Genomic DNA, 15,414 nt, shown 5'->3' with positions numbered 1-15,414 from the left:
TAAGTTTCTACATATATGTCATAAGAAAATCTAATAAGCCCTGGGGCCACTTAGTTTATGCTCTCTTCAAATTAGCAATATTTTTTAAAGAGTTGATAATTTTAGGCCAAAAAAATCTAGGTTTAACAATAATTGCGCAATAATCTAACTATGCTCCCAAAGTCGAGTTTGATTTCTCTGGGGTATCTCCTTCTCTAATTTTAATATTGACAGGGATTTTATTTTACGCCACACTTGGCCTCATTACTTGTTTTTCAGCTATTCTCCCTGTCAATTAAAAATAAGGATTTACTTATATATTATATATATATAAATGTCGTTATAATATTCTATAATAAGATTTTTTTGCACGATACATCTCCTGCGTCCAATGCCTTTCTCCTTAAGGTAATAATGATTATGGCAAAGCTGGATAAACGTAGCAACCGCCATTGATAGCAGCAGGCAACATTCTCACCCTTCAGATTATGCATCTGATAGTACTAAAAAACCGAGAAAGACCCCATATTTGATATTTTGCAAAGTCTTGTCCCATTCAATAGCACGTGGGTCTGGCCCGGACAATTTACACATAAAATATCAGTCATGGGCTAGTGAATCTCTGATTTTTCGTATTTTAATAGGCCCGGGCATTAACATTTTTTTTTATGGATTTCAAGTTAAATGTATGATTTTTACTATTTGAAAATAGATTACACAGCATGCTTATTTCTTAGTATTCTCAGAGATGTCCAATTAAAATACGAAATCTATAAATAATATAATTAAATTCACAAAAAATTATACAATTTATTTATGATATGCAATTACAAAATACACTTATACAGATACAAAAACGGTTGTTGTAGAAATGAATTGCCGTTGAGAAGAGATATAAGAGTTATTATTAATTGACATTGGGGGGAAAAAAAATTAGATACACATATGAGATGCCGGAAAATTCCTCCAAACAAAATTTAACATGTCGGGGCGGACTATTCGTAAATCTTATAACAACCTGGCCTGAGATTTCGTATAATTTTAAAAATAATTATAGCACCGGGCCGTGTAAATTTTCAAAAAATTATGGCCTTTGTAAAAGGTACGAACCAAGTCCTACAACTAGTGCAAAAATCTAGTTTAGAATACCTACCCTATGAATTTCGCACAATTTTACCCGTAACTTTTGAGTCATTTTAAGACTGTTATAAATTCTATTAGTTTCAAAAGTTATAGCAAAATTTTCTAAAAATCGTAGAGTAGGTTTTCTACACATGCTGATTCAAAGTTGGAAAAATTGACGGCACCTTGTTTCTAACTTTCTTGTATCTGTATTTCATCTCGGTGATATCGGCCGGATGCTGGGGCAGTATCTGCTGTATACTGGTAGTTTCGGCGATATCCACCGGATATCGGATAGTAATAGAATGAGTCTCGGCATCGCTTAATAATATATTATCGGTAAATCTCTGTTTAATTATTTTATAAAGTCACGAATTTATTATTTTTTTTGATTTATTCCAAATTTTACTTCAAAAAGAAATATATAAAAAAATACGTCACTTATCAATAAGTTTTGAAAAGTTATTCAAAGTCTAGATCCATATATAAAAATAATTAACACAATTTGATTTTTTTTATGTACGTTTTCTTTTCGAAAATATTCTAACATCGACTAATAGACAGTTCCATTTATGATAAATTTCCACGCGTATTTTGATCTATCATGTTTATTTCGTGTAATATGCACCAGCTTTATCATTCACATAATATGGTCCGGCTTTATCATATTCATATTTTCCGTCGTATTGCCCTCCCTCGTATCTTGCGTCGTATTGTCCGTCATAATCTGCATAATCGGTCTCTTCGCCGAATTCGTTGGCCTGAAACAGTCTCCAGGATGGGTCCGCCATAACGCTAGGAACTACGGATTCCATGTACCTGTATTTGGTGTCGTAGGTATAGTTGTAATCAAAGTCGTAGTAATGGTTGTAAAAGAAGTTCAAGTATTGAATCTTCATCTCTTTCGGATCCGTATTATCTGTTCGCGAACAATTTTTTTTAAAAAAAGTATTTGCGATAATTATTAAAATGCTTGCATATTTTTTTAAAAAAATAAAATAATAATTTTAGTCTCAAAACAGTAAAATGAATATGGCTGGGCCAGGCTTTAATTTACTTTTTTAGGCACAAAATCCAGGTTAGGCTGGAATTTTTGAAAATTTTTTATTCATCTGACTATTAGAGGTTAGCGCCCGAGAGAAAATACTCTTGGGCTGACAACTCGTTCAAAATATTTGTATGGGCCTTGCCAGAAGTACGCAATTTTTTCTCGAACTACTAGACATATGAATATCTTTTCCCTTCAATAAAAAAAAATCATTATGATCCGGGGCTTAAAAATTCCCTTCCACAAAATATTTTCACGGAGTATCTCTTACCTCAAATGACAATATTATTTAAAAAGTATATCAAAATTAGAGTACAATGATAAAAAGAAAAATGACCAGTATGAAATTTGCGCAGTGGATCATAATGACTTAAGATGTCTCTTAATTTTGTTATGTCTTTAGGAATTCTCGCCGCCCTCACGAATTCTGCTTGTTTCCAGGGGATGAAAGAATCGAATTTTGTTGTACCTAAATTATTTATTAATAAATTATTATGTTCCTGATAGAAAAAAAAATTCATTCTTTACTTTTAGGAACAATTGGTGAGTGACAGTAGTATTTTAACGTATTTGAATTATTTTATTTTAGCCTCTGAATTAGGGTTTTTAAACATCCCTATTTCCGGTCGATTCGATTTGAGAACTTTAATATAAATAATGTAAGCCCGGAGATCTTTCCTCATATATGGCAGAACGGTTTGGACCTCTATCAATGACATATGATAATACCTAGACTGACGATTCATTCATAATAAGGCATTTGAAAGCGTCGTTGAATGCAAATCAGCTGGACCCGCTATATTGGTAACCAATATAGTAATTATTCTCATGTTAAAAAAAAACTACTATTAAATTGATAACATGCTTCCTTATTTATCTCGATGATCAGGCAATTTTTTAATAAAATTTGCGTTCAGACCTCTCTTTTAAATATTTTTAATAATCATATTGGTAATCAAAATGGCTTCCCCAGCTGTTTTCATTGATGTACACTTTTAATGAATGCATCGTTCAGTCTAGGTATTATTATATGTAATTGACCTCTATTTTTGCCAAATCTTTGGCTAATATCTTAATCGGGTGATTTTTTTTAAAAATGGCGAATCGGGCTTTTTAACAATACTATCTCTGATTGTCACGAATACTTTTTCGAAAAAAAAATAAAGACATTTACCTGAAAAAAATTATAGAATTTTAATTTTAAAAAGGTTAATGATGTATAACGTTGTATTGATTTTTTATGTGTTTTTATCAAAAATTTTATATAGCGTCCATAATTTTATCCTTATAAATACAAAATAAAATTGTATTTTTTTTAAAAAAAAATTGCATCTGTCGTTTAGTCGGTAAGTGTATCCGTATCATTCAGAGATCTTTTAAGTATACCCCGGCCCGGGCCGTAATATAAATTTTTCTAAAATATATCCGGGCCGGGCCTAAAGAATTGTTTTTTAAATATATCCGCCGGGCCGGGCCTTAATATTTTTTATAAAAATTTTTACATTATGAGTTAATGGTTATAAGATTATATTATATTATAGTTATGATTAATATAATATTGGGTGATGGTTAACACTACCTAACACCCACAGATCGATCTAATTATTAATTTCCTGCAAATTTATTCAAAGTATTAATATATTTTTTTATAATTCATATCTAAATTTTTACAACATATTTTACCAAAACAATCAAATAAAGGAATATCTTAAATAAGCCCCAATATTCAAGTATTATTAATATATATTTTTTATAATTCATATCTAAATTTTTAGAATATTTACCAAAACAATCAAATAAAAGAATATCATGGCACAAAATACTGATGATATAATTAATAAAATTAAAAATAATATTTATTCTTTTAGAAATACAAATAATAATTTAAAATCTGAAATATGGGCTAAATTTAACATCATCATAGATGAAAATAAAAAAAACATTGGCTACGTACAATGTAAGAATTGTTCAAGTATATTATCTTATAATTATAAACATGGTACATCACATCTAAAAAGACATAAATGTGATGGTAAATCCATGAAAATTAATAATTTTTTTTACACCTTAAAAACCTTCCTATAAATGTATTATAAAATATTTAAAAATTATAAAATAAATTATATTAATATTGTGCAATTAGATTATATTTTCAAAATACTATTTATTATACATGCATTTTTTTAAATAGCGATTTATTTTTATTTTATAAATTAAATAGTAAATTAAATACAATATATTATATTCTCAAAATATTTTCCATTTTTATAAATTAAATATTAGTTTTAATTTTTTTTAAATGCAATATAAAATATAGTATATGCTCAAAATATTATTACCATTTTTATGAATATTAGTTTTAATTTTATAAATGCAAAAAATATAGTATATGCTCAAAATATCCATTTTTACAAATAACAGTTTTATAATTTTTATAAATTCGTATATAATATTCTCAAAATATTAACTTTTTTCATGTATTTTGTAAATAATAAGCGATAATACTCGCTGAAAAATATGGAAAATACCTCATGGGTGAATTTTTGTATATACCAGGTCGAATATAATTTTAAAAAATTCCGAGCCGGGCCTGAAATTTTTTAAAAAATATCCGGGCCGGGCCTTAAATTTTTAAATCCGGGCCGGGCCGTAAAAAATTTTTAAAAAAATATCCGGCCGGGCCGGGCCTAAAAAATTTAAAACCGGGCCGGGCCGTGCAAATGGTGCCTCTGCAGGTCTCTGATATCACCTACCCGATAGATGTCGGTTCGAATCCAGCAAGGAACCAAAAAAAATTTTTAAAGCCATCTAGGTGGTTCTTGGCTACGGGGTGTGATTGATTTATAGAATATCGGAATCAACAATGTGATTATGTTAATATATATATGTCGTATGGGGAGAAATCTCTTCATTTTAAATCTTTTACCGAAGGCGATTTAAAAAATTTTAAAATCCAATTTAACCGGAAATGTATTCTAGCATGTGTAGAGTATTTACCCTATAAATTTGAGCCAATTTTGCCATGAAATTTAGAACTATACTTCTAATTTATATTAATTTTTATATGGATTTTTCATATAATTTAAAAAAAATACTAAAATATCTATGGCTGAAATTGGCTGAAATTTATAAGGTAAATACTCTACACATACTAGAATCCATTTCCGGTTAAATAGGATTTTAAATTTTTTTTAACGACATTTGTATTAAATAAAATTGGGTTCTTATTCCATTTTAATAAAATTTGGTTGTTTGTTTATGAAATTTGATTTTTTTTTAGAATTGCTATCTGAGTACATATATATATCATTATCATCTGTTTTAAAGTAATATACTTTTCTTTTTTTTAAAGATAATAATAATGCAAAAAGTATGGGAGAAATCTTTAAAAAAAAATTACTTTTGTATTGAAGAGTGACAATTATACCTACAAGAACTATTAATATCACGGTACCAGCACCTATAGCTATTATGAGATTATTGTTTCGCTCTTCTTGATGCATCATCAATACCCTTCCACATCGTCCTGATATATATGTATAGTTTTATTTAGGTTAAATAATGAGTTTGGTAATAGATGTATGCGGGATAAATTGGCTTCTGGATTTATTGAAGTAATTTATGAATCTCACAAATTTTATAGGATAATTTTACATTTCCAAATATATTTATCATATATTTTTTTTCCTTCATATAGATATTTGCAGGGAGGGGAAGAGGGGGGCTACGAAAAACATATAAAATAAAAAAATAATTTTATTTACAGATATACAAAGAAATCTCAAAACAATTCAACGCTCAAGTTGAGGAGTTCCCCAATGAAATGGTAACCCCTCCCTCCTCCAGAAAAATCACTTTTCACTTGAAACTAATTATTAGCGATTGATACAAGGAAGATAGCCCTCCAATGTTATACAAATGACAATATCATCATGATAACTACCTACCCCTTCCAATTTTAATGGTGACCTCCAGTGTCTACATGAGCGGAGGGGGTAGGAACAGTTGCATCCTATTTTTTGAGGGGGTATGGGGTAAGCTGTTTTAATGGGGGTAGGGTATTTTTTGGGGGGTTATTTATTAAATTTTGAGATGAAATAGGACAAAATTTATTGCTGTAAAAATTAATACTTTTATTAGGGGGGGTAGGCAAAGGTTTTTGAAGGAGTTTGCATCCAGTAAAAATCCTGTCATGTAGACGCTGGTGACCTCTCTAAGTAGAAATCACTGTCAAGGATGAAGCAGATTCGATAGATTTAAAGTAAATCAAGAACATGGAATACAATGTTCCCAAACACCTTCCGACAATTGAACTTAGAATAAATAATGAAAAGTTGGCGGTTTCTGATTCTTTCCGAAAAATAATATCAAAATTTTTATTTAATTTATTACAAGATTTTTATTCGTTTTCATTGCTTTAATTTCATTTTTTGCGTTAACAAAATGTTATTACCTTATATTTATTTTAGTAGACTATTATGTGATTTTTAAGATCATAAAACACATTTGAAATCAACATTGGCGTACGCAGCGAGGGGGGCAGGGGGACAAATCCCCTTCCAAATCCAAAAGATGCAGATGCCGGTTTATATTTTTCAAATATATTATTGTTAATATTAATTTATATTTCTTAATATTTATTCCTATCTCATATATATATTTAATTACATTTATTTATCACATTCATCTACTAAGTTATTTTATCAATTAATTTCGATTTCAAGTTTTCCTTGGCGTAATTTACCTATTATTTTCAAATTTTAGTGGCGTAATATTTATCTAAATTTCTAGTCAAATAATAATTATCTCTGAAACTCCTTGTCCAACAGGGAGAAAGAAAAAAGAAATTGCAAGCTTGTCAAACGAGATCGAGTCTCCGCCATCAGGCAGTAACAGCTTTTATGGAGTTAGAAGAGCCGATTATTAATGCTATTACTGAAATATCACAATGGCTTGAAAGAAATATTTCCTCAGAAGCAAGGAATTTATTGGATTCAACACTTATTCCAAATTTTTCTCATTAGAATATATTATTTAATTATACAACTATTTTATGGAATACTTTTCAAAAACATAACATTCACTTGATTAAGAAGATGAGAATAGCGGAGAGCATTTTATTAGCAATCAAGGAAATTAGAGCTAATGTTGATGAAGAATTTCATATTTTATATGTTATTGTTGAGTCAAAGGCAGAGCTATACGTGTTTAATATTTGTTCCCCTCGACTTGCAGCAAGGCAAGCTCATCGTTAAAACATTAATATAGGATCAGTAGAAGAGTATTACAAATGTCCCCTCTCCCAACCTTTTTCATATGGTGATAGAAAAAAAATATAAATATGCGTTAGATTTTTATCATAGCTGAATAACTATGATTAAAAGATTAACTATAGTTGATACAGTCCCAAAAAATGCTATGGATGCTTTGCATTATTTCAAACACATTTTAGATTATACTCCCAATGTATTAAAATAGTTATATATATATATTATTAGCTCTTTAGTAAACTAATGAGAGAACATTCACTTTTTTAAGAAGAATAACAGAGCCTTGCAGAGGTACCATTTGCAGGACTAGGCCCAGATTTTATTTTAAAATTTTTTCCAGCCCGGGTTTTTTTTTAAAAAAATTTTCAGGCCTGGCCCGGCTGGCTTAGCCCAAATTTTTTAAAATAAATTATATTTATTTTTGATATTTATAGCTAATAATGGCGATTTCAAATATTTGGTTTTAAAATATACAGCTCGGCCCGGATATTTTTTCTAAAAAATTTTCAGGCCCAGCACGGGTGTTTTTTTAAAAAAATTACGGGCCCAGCCCGGGTATATTAAAAAAAATTAAAATACGGTCCGGCAAGGGGGCCGGGCCCACGAGTCTGTGAAAAACATACCTATGAAATACAACATCTGAAAGTAGATTGAATGATTTGGATCTTTTGAATATTCATAGGCATTTAACGCCAAGCAAAGGATAGATAATTAAAAAATTAGCTCAAAACATACAAAATACAATTATTCCTAAGAGAAACTTTTTGTGTATTAATTTATATTCCAACATTTAAATTTTATACTTTATATATTTTAAAAGTCAAAAATTCAAATTCAATTTTGGTCATTTAAGATTCATATCGTTGGTTATATTCACTTTATATTTTACAATTCACATTTATTTTGTAGTTTTCAATGCCTGTTTATATATAATTTTTTAATGCATTAGTTTAAAGTTGTGTATTAGAAAATTATTAGTCCTAATAAATTTATCTTATATTTTATTAACAATTTAAATTTTATTCCCCCCAGACCAAATTCCTGCGTACGCGCCTGGAAATCAAGCCTAAAATAATTACAACTGTTTATAAAATTTAATATTGGATAAAATATTTAAATTTCAAGATAATTTGTTACCATGTTATTGGTTGGGAGGGGTTTTTTTTAGAAACTGAAATATATTTATACACTACCACCTAAATATAAATGACTATCTTTCTAAGCATGTCTTAAATTAATACTTGCTGATGCAATAGTTGAGCTATCTTATATGAATTAATGGATAAAAATTTTATAATTAATAAAATATAAATAAAATCATATTTTTTTTTCCCTGGAAGCTTTCGAAACATATAAAAAAAAGCGAACCTTCTGTACTAAAAACGGAAAAAGAATGCGTTGTGTTATGATTTAAAAATTCTATAAATTTTATATACACCATAAGGACATAGGAAATTCAATAAAATCTAAAAAACACTCTAATTTCTATAACATTGATCCTGCGTTTAATGTTCTACTACTCTCCACCCCCTCCCAGAATTTTGTTGGGCATTCTAGATCTTTACCACCCCCCCCCCCTCCCGTGGTAGAAGGCTCCTATGAACACTATAAAACAATACAGAAACAACTGCACACATTAAATTGAATTTTTCTCGTATTTTAAATTTACAACAAGGCACCAAAATTTAGAAAAATTAATTTATTTGATATTGCAAGTTATTAACAACAGATAGGTTCGATCTCAAAACAGCGGAATAGACTTTCCAACTCATAGCTTTTATTCATCTTTGAGGTTTTATTCCTAAAGAATGGCTAAACTATGAGGATAGCCAAAAAAAACAACTATTTCGCTCCACAAGGCTTAGCAATTTTGTCTAGGAAAGGCCATAATATTTGTGCTTAATTATCTCGATTTTGTAACACCAAAATAAAAGTCGCATAAATAATTTTCTTATCTCAACCTTTAAAAAAGCCTTCGACATAAAAAAAAAACATTGTTTCCTGACAAACAGTATCGTTAAACGGCTTAATTTAAGCCGATATTTAGAAACAGCTAACTAATTATTTCAACCAGAAAAACATTACCCAAGCCATGAGATTTTCACTAATAGATGTTTAAAACTTTGCGCCAACTACGAGCAAAATCTTCAGGCCTATTTTTCTGGATATACTATTGAGTTAGCCATTTAATCGGCTCAAATCGAGCTGTTTACTAACACTACTGCTAAACTTCTATATGGCTTACACCCCCCCCCCCCTCCACCTTCCCTAACCTCTACTAAATATTTTACAAATAATTATATCCATTTTATATATATAATTATATTTATACATTTATTTTTACTCATGTTTATATTTTTTTTTTAAACCTTTGATTGACACCACCCTGACATCCTCTCTACCAAACAGCAAGACATCTTGAGAACTCTCGTCGATACGAATCCTGACCTTTTCCACGAAAAATCTTTCTATCTCTTTCGAAACTTCGCTCGGGAGATATTTGAAGTAAAGAAATATTTCGTACATAGTTTCCTGACCGAAAGATCTAGAATCATTTATTTTTTTAAAATCACAAAATATAAATCTGATCCCAAAAAAACGCGGTAACTATATTTTAAAAATCGCCTTGACTAAATAGCGGTTAGCTATTCACTAAAAAGTGAATAGCTATGACTAAATTTTAAATATCTCTCGGCATTAGTAACTCAATATTTTAGCCAGAAATATATTGGCCAAGTCTTGAGATTTCAATAATATATGTCTAAACCTTCGTTGCCCTCTATTAGCAAAATCTTCAGGCTTGCGTAATATTTTTTTCTGGATAAAATATTGAGCTAGCCGCTTTTAAAAAATCGGATCAAAACGAGCCGTTTAACAACACTACTCGGCGTCGGCATATAATAAATACTAAAATGAAATTTTAAAAGAAAAAAAAAGGGAAAACTGCATACGTTTGGACAAGATAATGGTGCATAAACGTATCACGGAATTGCGAAGTAAAGAGAGAATCTAGCTTTAAATTACATATTTTTTTTTAGGAAAAAAAATGAAATACATGTGTTTTTAATTTTAAAATATACCTCGTGTTCGAATAATTTTAGTCTTTGAAAATCTTCCTCCTCCGATTTCATGAAAATGTGCTGCAATTCAGGTATCATGAGTTTACCCGAGTACAAACAAATGTCACTATAAGGACCTAACACTATAAATATGATAAATGTTACTTTAAAATTTCTTATTTTAATAACTGTATCATTGTCGGAGACCTGTGCAGGTCTAGCCTTAACTAACCGGGCCGTATTTTTTAATTTTTAAATATACCCGGGCCGGGCCGGGTCGGGCCTGAAAATTTTTTTTTTAAAAAATATCTTTTTTATAAGTAGAGTTGTTAAAAAAAAGCCCCATTAGTTTGGATTTTTTTAAAGAGGATATGTGATTAAGATTTTAGCCAAAATAAATATTATTTAAACCTGTAGATTTTTCTCATATAAAATAGCATAAAGGTTTAGACCTCGATTTGCCAAAGACGCTTATAATTATAACATTATTTTTGGGAGCTAAAATGTTAATCGGGGCTTGTTAATAACACTATTTAAAATTTTTTTGTAATTCACATCATTTTGAAGAAATGCTCAATTTTTTTTTTAAAGATATTTTCTTCATAATCTCCACCCATTAATAAGTTAAGAGTATTAATATGTAATATTTTGAAAAAAGGGAACTACATGAAAGTTTTTTAAATTTCGATACATAGTTTAGTTACAAAATTAGGTGTTAAAAAAGTATCTTTATTTCGAACTCTTTCAAACTTATATCGACATCACCGCGCAAATATAAATTGATATTTTTTTCAATTGATACAAAAATATATATAAAAATTAGAGTCTTTTTTATTTGGATCTGGAACGATCTGTGGAACATTTCAGCAACTCCTGTGTTCCGGGTCCCTTGCTTATAAAAAATTATCGAAAATGGCTTTTCTAAAAAAAAAAAAAATTTGTTTACAGTGGGAAAAGGGGGGGGGGTGTAACGCGAACAAAATGTTTGTCAAAGTGAGTAGCTTTATGTCTGTCAGTCAACGATTAAATTATTTTTCGAAGTGTAAATATAATAAACCGGGCACGCAGTAAATTCCTTTTTCCACTTCGTACCTATCTTTACATTTGCACTTGCCATCGCAAAAACTTTGCTTGTTGGTAATATTACACTCTCCGCTGTCCGAGCACTCCTGACCGATGTCCTTACCTAAAAAAAATAAAAAAAAATTTCCTCTCGTTATTATTTATCTTGTATTGGATTGTTTATATATAAGCGCCGAGGCCTTGTCCTGGGCCGGCTTAATTTGGATACTTAATTGCTTATTACTAAATTAAGTATTTGATCGAGATCCCACCCATATTTTGGGTTATTTTAAGTATTTGGTGGCATTGTTACTTCATCGTATTTTATTCCCGTGTGTTTTTTTTAGTTTGTTTTGTTGCTTTGTTATTTTTTTGTTTTTTTTCTGTTTTTGGATAATTACTCGATACTTATAAGATGGCTAAATAGCCGACTATTAAGTAATAAGTCTACCTAGGACACGGCCTGAAGTTTAATAAAAAAAAATTTTTTTAGTTTTAAGTCGAAGATAATTTTACATGATTTTTTTATATAAAAAAAAATTAGAGGTCCGAATCTACCCCAGTCTAAAATAAACCGGCCGTGTACAAAAAAATATTTTTCAGAACCGACAAACCCGATTTCGAGCGGATGTGATTTGGATAAGTCCTATATAACATTTCTAAACGCCGCTCTTTACAAAACAAAAGATTAAACGCATTTAATCCTAATAGTTTCAAGATATGGGTGGGAAGGGAAAAAATTGATATTTTTGGATTTTTACTCAGACCGCAAAATTGTTTAAATGATTTTTTGGGAAAGACATAAAAAAAATTTTACGAGATCGTAACTAAGTTTATTAGGGCCAGAGAGGGGTAAGCAGTAAACTAGCGTTGTTAAAAAGCCCGATTTGCGTTGATCTTTCAAAATGGCGGCCCTATCAAGATTTTAGCTAAAATAATATTGCATGTAAAGCATCGAGTTTCGACAAACAGATTCTCCGAGCATTTCCGCCAGCTATGTGCCAAAACCTTTAAAGCTTGCATAATGTTTTATTTTGGTTATAACGGCTTTTAGAAGTAACTATAACTAAGCATGAATTTTAAAAAAATGTATAATAAAATCTAACTGATTTCTTATCGTTATGAATAAATGATGGTAAATTATGCCAAAAAGATTTTTTAAAAAAAAAATCTTCAAATTTTTAAAAAATCGCGAAATGTCAAATTTTCGGAAAAAAAACATCATATACACTTTTTAAATATAAATTTTTTTTTTTTTTTAAATTTCAAAATTAATTAAATTTATGTAATATAAGCGGTATTTATTTAAAACAATTAATGAGAAGGGGAAGTGAGGGATTATAAATTTGAAAAATCTGATACACCGCACTGTGAATTTCACAACGATATAAGTTCTTTGTTGGAAGTTACTTCTTAATTTTATATAAAAATATTAACTTAAAATTGTCAAAAGAGAAAGTTAATGGCAAAAGTTACCTAAAATTTATAGGATAGGTGGTATACTCTACAAGGGCGGGAAATAACCTATTTAAATTTAAGGTTCAAATCAGATTTTTTTTTCAAAAAAAATCGGCCTCATCCAATGATTTTAAAATTAAATGAATTCCTCGTGGATTTATAATATCTAAATATTCATTTAAAAATTATAAATATATTAATATTCTAATCATGTATGTTAATAATAGATTTCTGACTATGAATAGTGATTTTTAGATGTAAAAATTTGAAATAGGTTATACACCTTTAAGCCTATTTAAATCAAAAAAAAACCCTCAAAAATAATGTCCAGATTTCTTTTCTGACAAAAACTCAGAGTTAGGGACCCAAAAGATTTAAGTTGAACGAGGAGGCGCCATACTAAGGAACTTATTTTTCCTGAACTGTGACTTATAAGTTTATCATATTTTACACAGAGCCTAGAACTGAATGTGTTAGGTAATTAATATTCTAAATTATGGTATATCATTCTCATTGTATACTATTTGAACCAAAATATAGATAGAGAGAAGACTTGAATAGATTTTATAAAAAATATTATTCTGTAACAACCAAGTAAAGATAAAAATTCGCACAATTATACGTATTAGGAGAAGAAACGTGATACACAAAAAAAAAGATTTTAAAAAAAACTTGGTATTACCGGAGGAATGTAATGTGCGAAAGATAATCATTGCAGAGATTAAGGAAAGAAAATGATGAATCAGACTTGTCTCCTCTTTAAGAGCAGAGAATTGATTTGATATAATATTTTTTATACAAGTTTTGTGCAGTAAATAAACATAAAATATTACTTTTTACGCAGTCTTTATTTTCCGTTAGAAAGGTACCGAAGGGGCAAGTACATAATTTTTTAAGGCAACGGTTATTTAGGCACTCATCATCCCTATCGCAATGTGTACCTAGAGCCTTTTCTAGATTATGTTTATGATATTTTATTTTACTCATTCAAAAATTGCAAAATTATTTCCAGAAACATGTAAGAGTTTAAGTGATTTGAATATAATTATAGTTAGTCTATTTGGTAATTTTTTTAGAAAAAAATTTGATTTTAAATTCGTAAATTTGTTACTCAACTTCATTTAGAAAAAAACATTAACTATTTAATTTTATTTTTCTAGCCAAAAAAAAAAAAATTTAGCCTAAAAATATCTAGCTAAAACGTCCAAATAAATTCTAGAGAAGAGTCTTATCTCTCATTCTAATACATTTCCTCTTTAATTTTTTTTTCAAAATTTATCATGATTATCTTTGTGATCAATTAAAAATTTAATTAAATCTATCCATTTTTTTCTATCACACAATTCCAACATGTAAATTTTAAAATTTACAAGATATGCAGAGCCCTTAAAAGATATATAAATTCAGATATAGTATTTTTCTACAAAATATAGGTCTTACATAATGTCGAAATTTGAAAATCTATCAAAAATGTATGATACAAGTATAATTTTCTAAATAGCATCTAAGTATATCAACTCCGATCGAAATATAAAATTGCCGATAATCTCAAACGAGATGATATTATTTCATTCTCGCCGAGACCTTACTCAAATAAATGTAATTCCAGAACTTTTCTATTTTACAATTCTTTTTATTTTGCAGATGTAAGATACACAAATTGGTGGGCTGTAAATGGCAAAATTCTGGGAATTTAGTATTTTCCCTGCTCCGCCAAAATTTTACTCGTGGCCCGGCCCTGATAATCCGCCCAAAATAATTTAAAAATTTGTTCTTCCAAGCATTCATCTAAAAATTTTGTTTTAATGCGATATGAAAAATATTCAAAATTTACCCGCATAACGCCATCCCTTTGTTTTTTAAAAATATTTTTTAACCCGCTCGCACCCCTACTCTACTTGCCCCCCCCCCACACCCATCCGGAGAATGGACGGGTGTTGGCGAGGGTGTTAAAAAATCGGCCATTACAAACCTCTAAAATGGATACCCTAGAAATTAATTTGCCAAACTCCTCAGTAGCTCACTTAATTTTCTAAATGATAAAAAAAAATAGTTTATTTTTTTGGGGGGAATATACAATGACATATACAATACCTAGACTGACGATTCATTCATTAAAAGTGTACATCAATGCAAATCAGCTGGAGACGCCATCTTGGTTACACTAATCTTTATCAAAATTTTAAACGAGAGCCTAATTTATTCCTATATCTGATGCGAACTTTATTAAAGAATTAACGGATCATCGAGATAATAAGGAAGCAACAAGTTATCAATTAAATAGTAGTTTTTAACATGAGAATAATTGTACTATATGTGTTACCAAAATGGCGGGTCCAGCTGATTTCCTTTTAACGACGCTTAAAAACGCATTTTAATGAATGAATCGTCAGTCTAGGTATTATATATGTCATTG

This window comes from Gordionus sp. m RMFG-2023, chromosome 2 (genome assembly GCF_954871325.1).
Source record: "Gordionus sp. m RMFG-2023 chromosome 2, tfGorSpeb1-WG-v2, whole genome shotgun sequence".
Classification (NCBI taxonomy): Eukaryota; Metazoa; Nematomorpha; class Gordioida; order Chordodea; family Parachordodidae; genus Gordionus; species Gordionus sp. m RMFG-2023.
The sequence above is the reverse complement of the archived record's forward strand: the minus strand, read 5'-3'. Positions refer to the sequence as shown.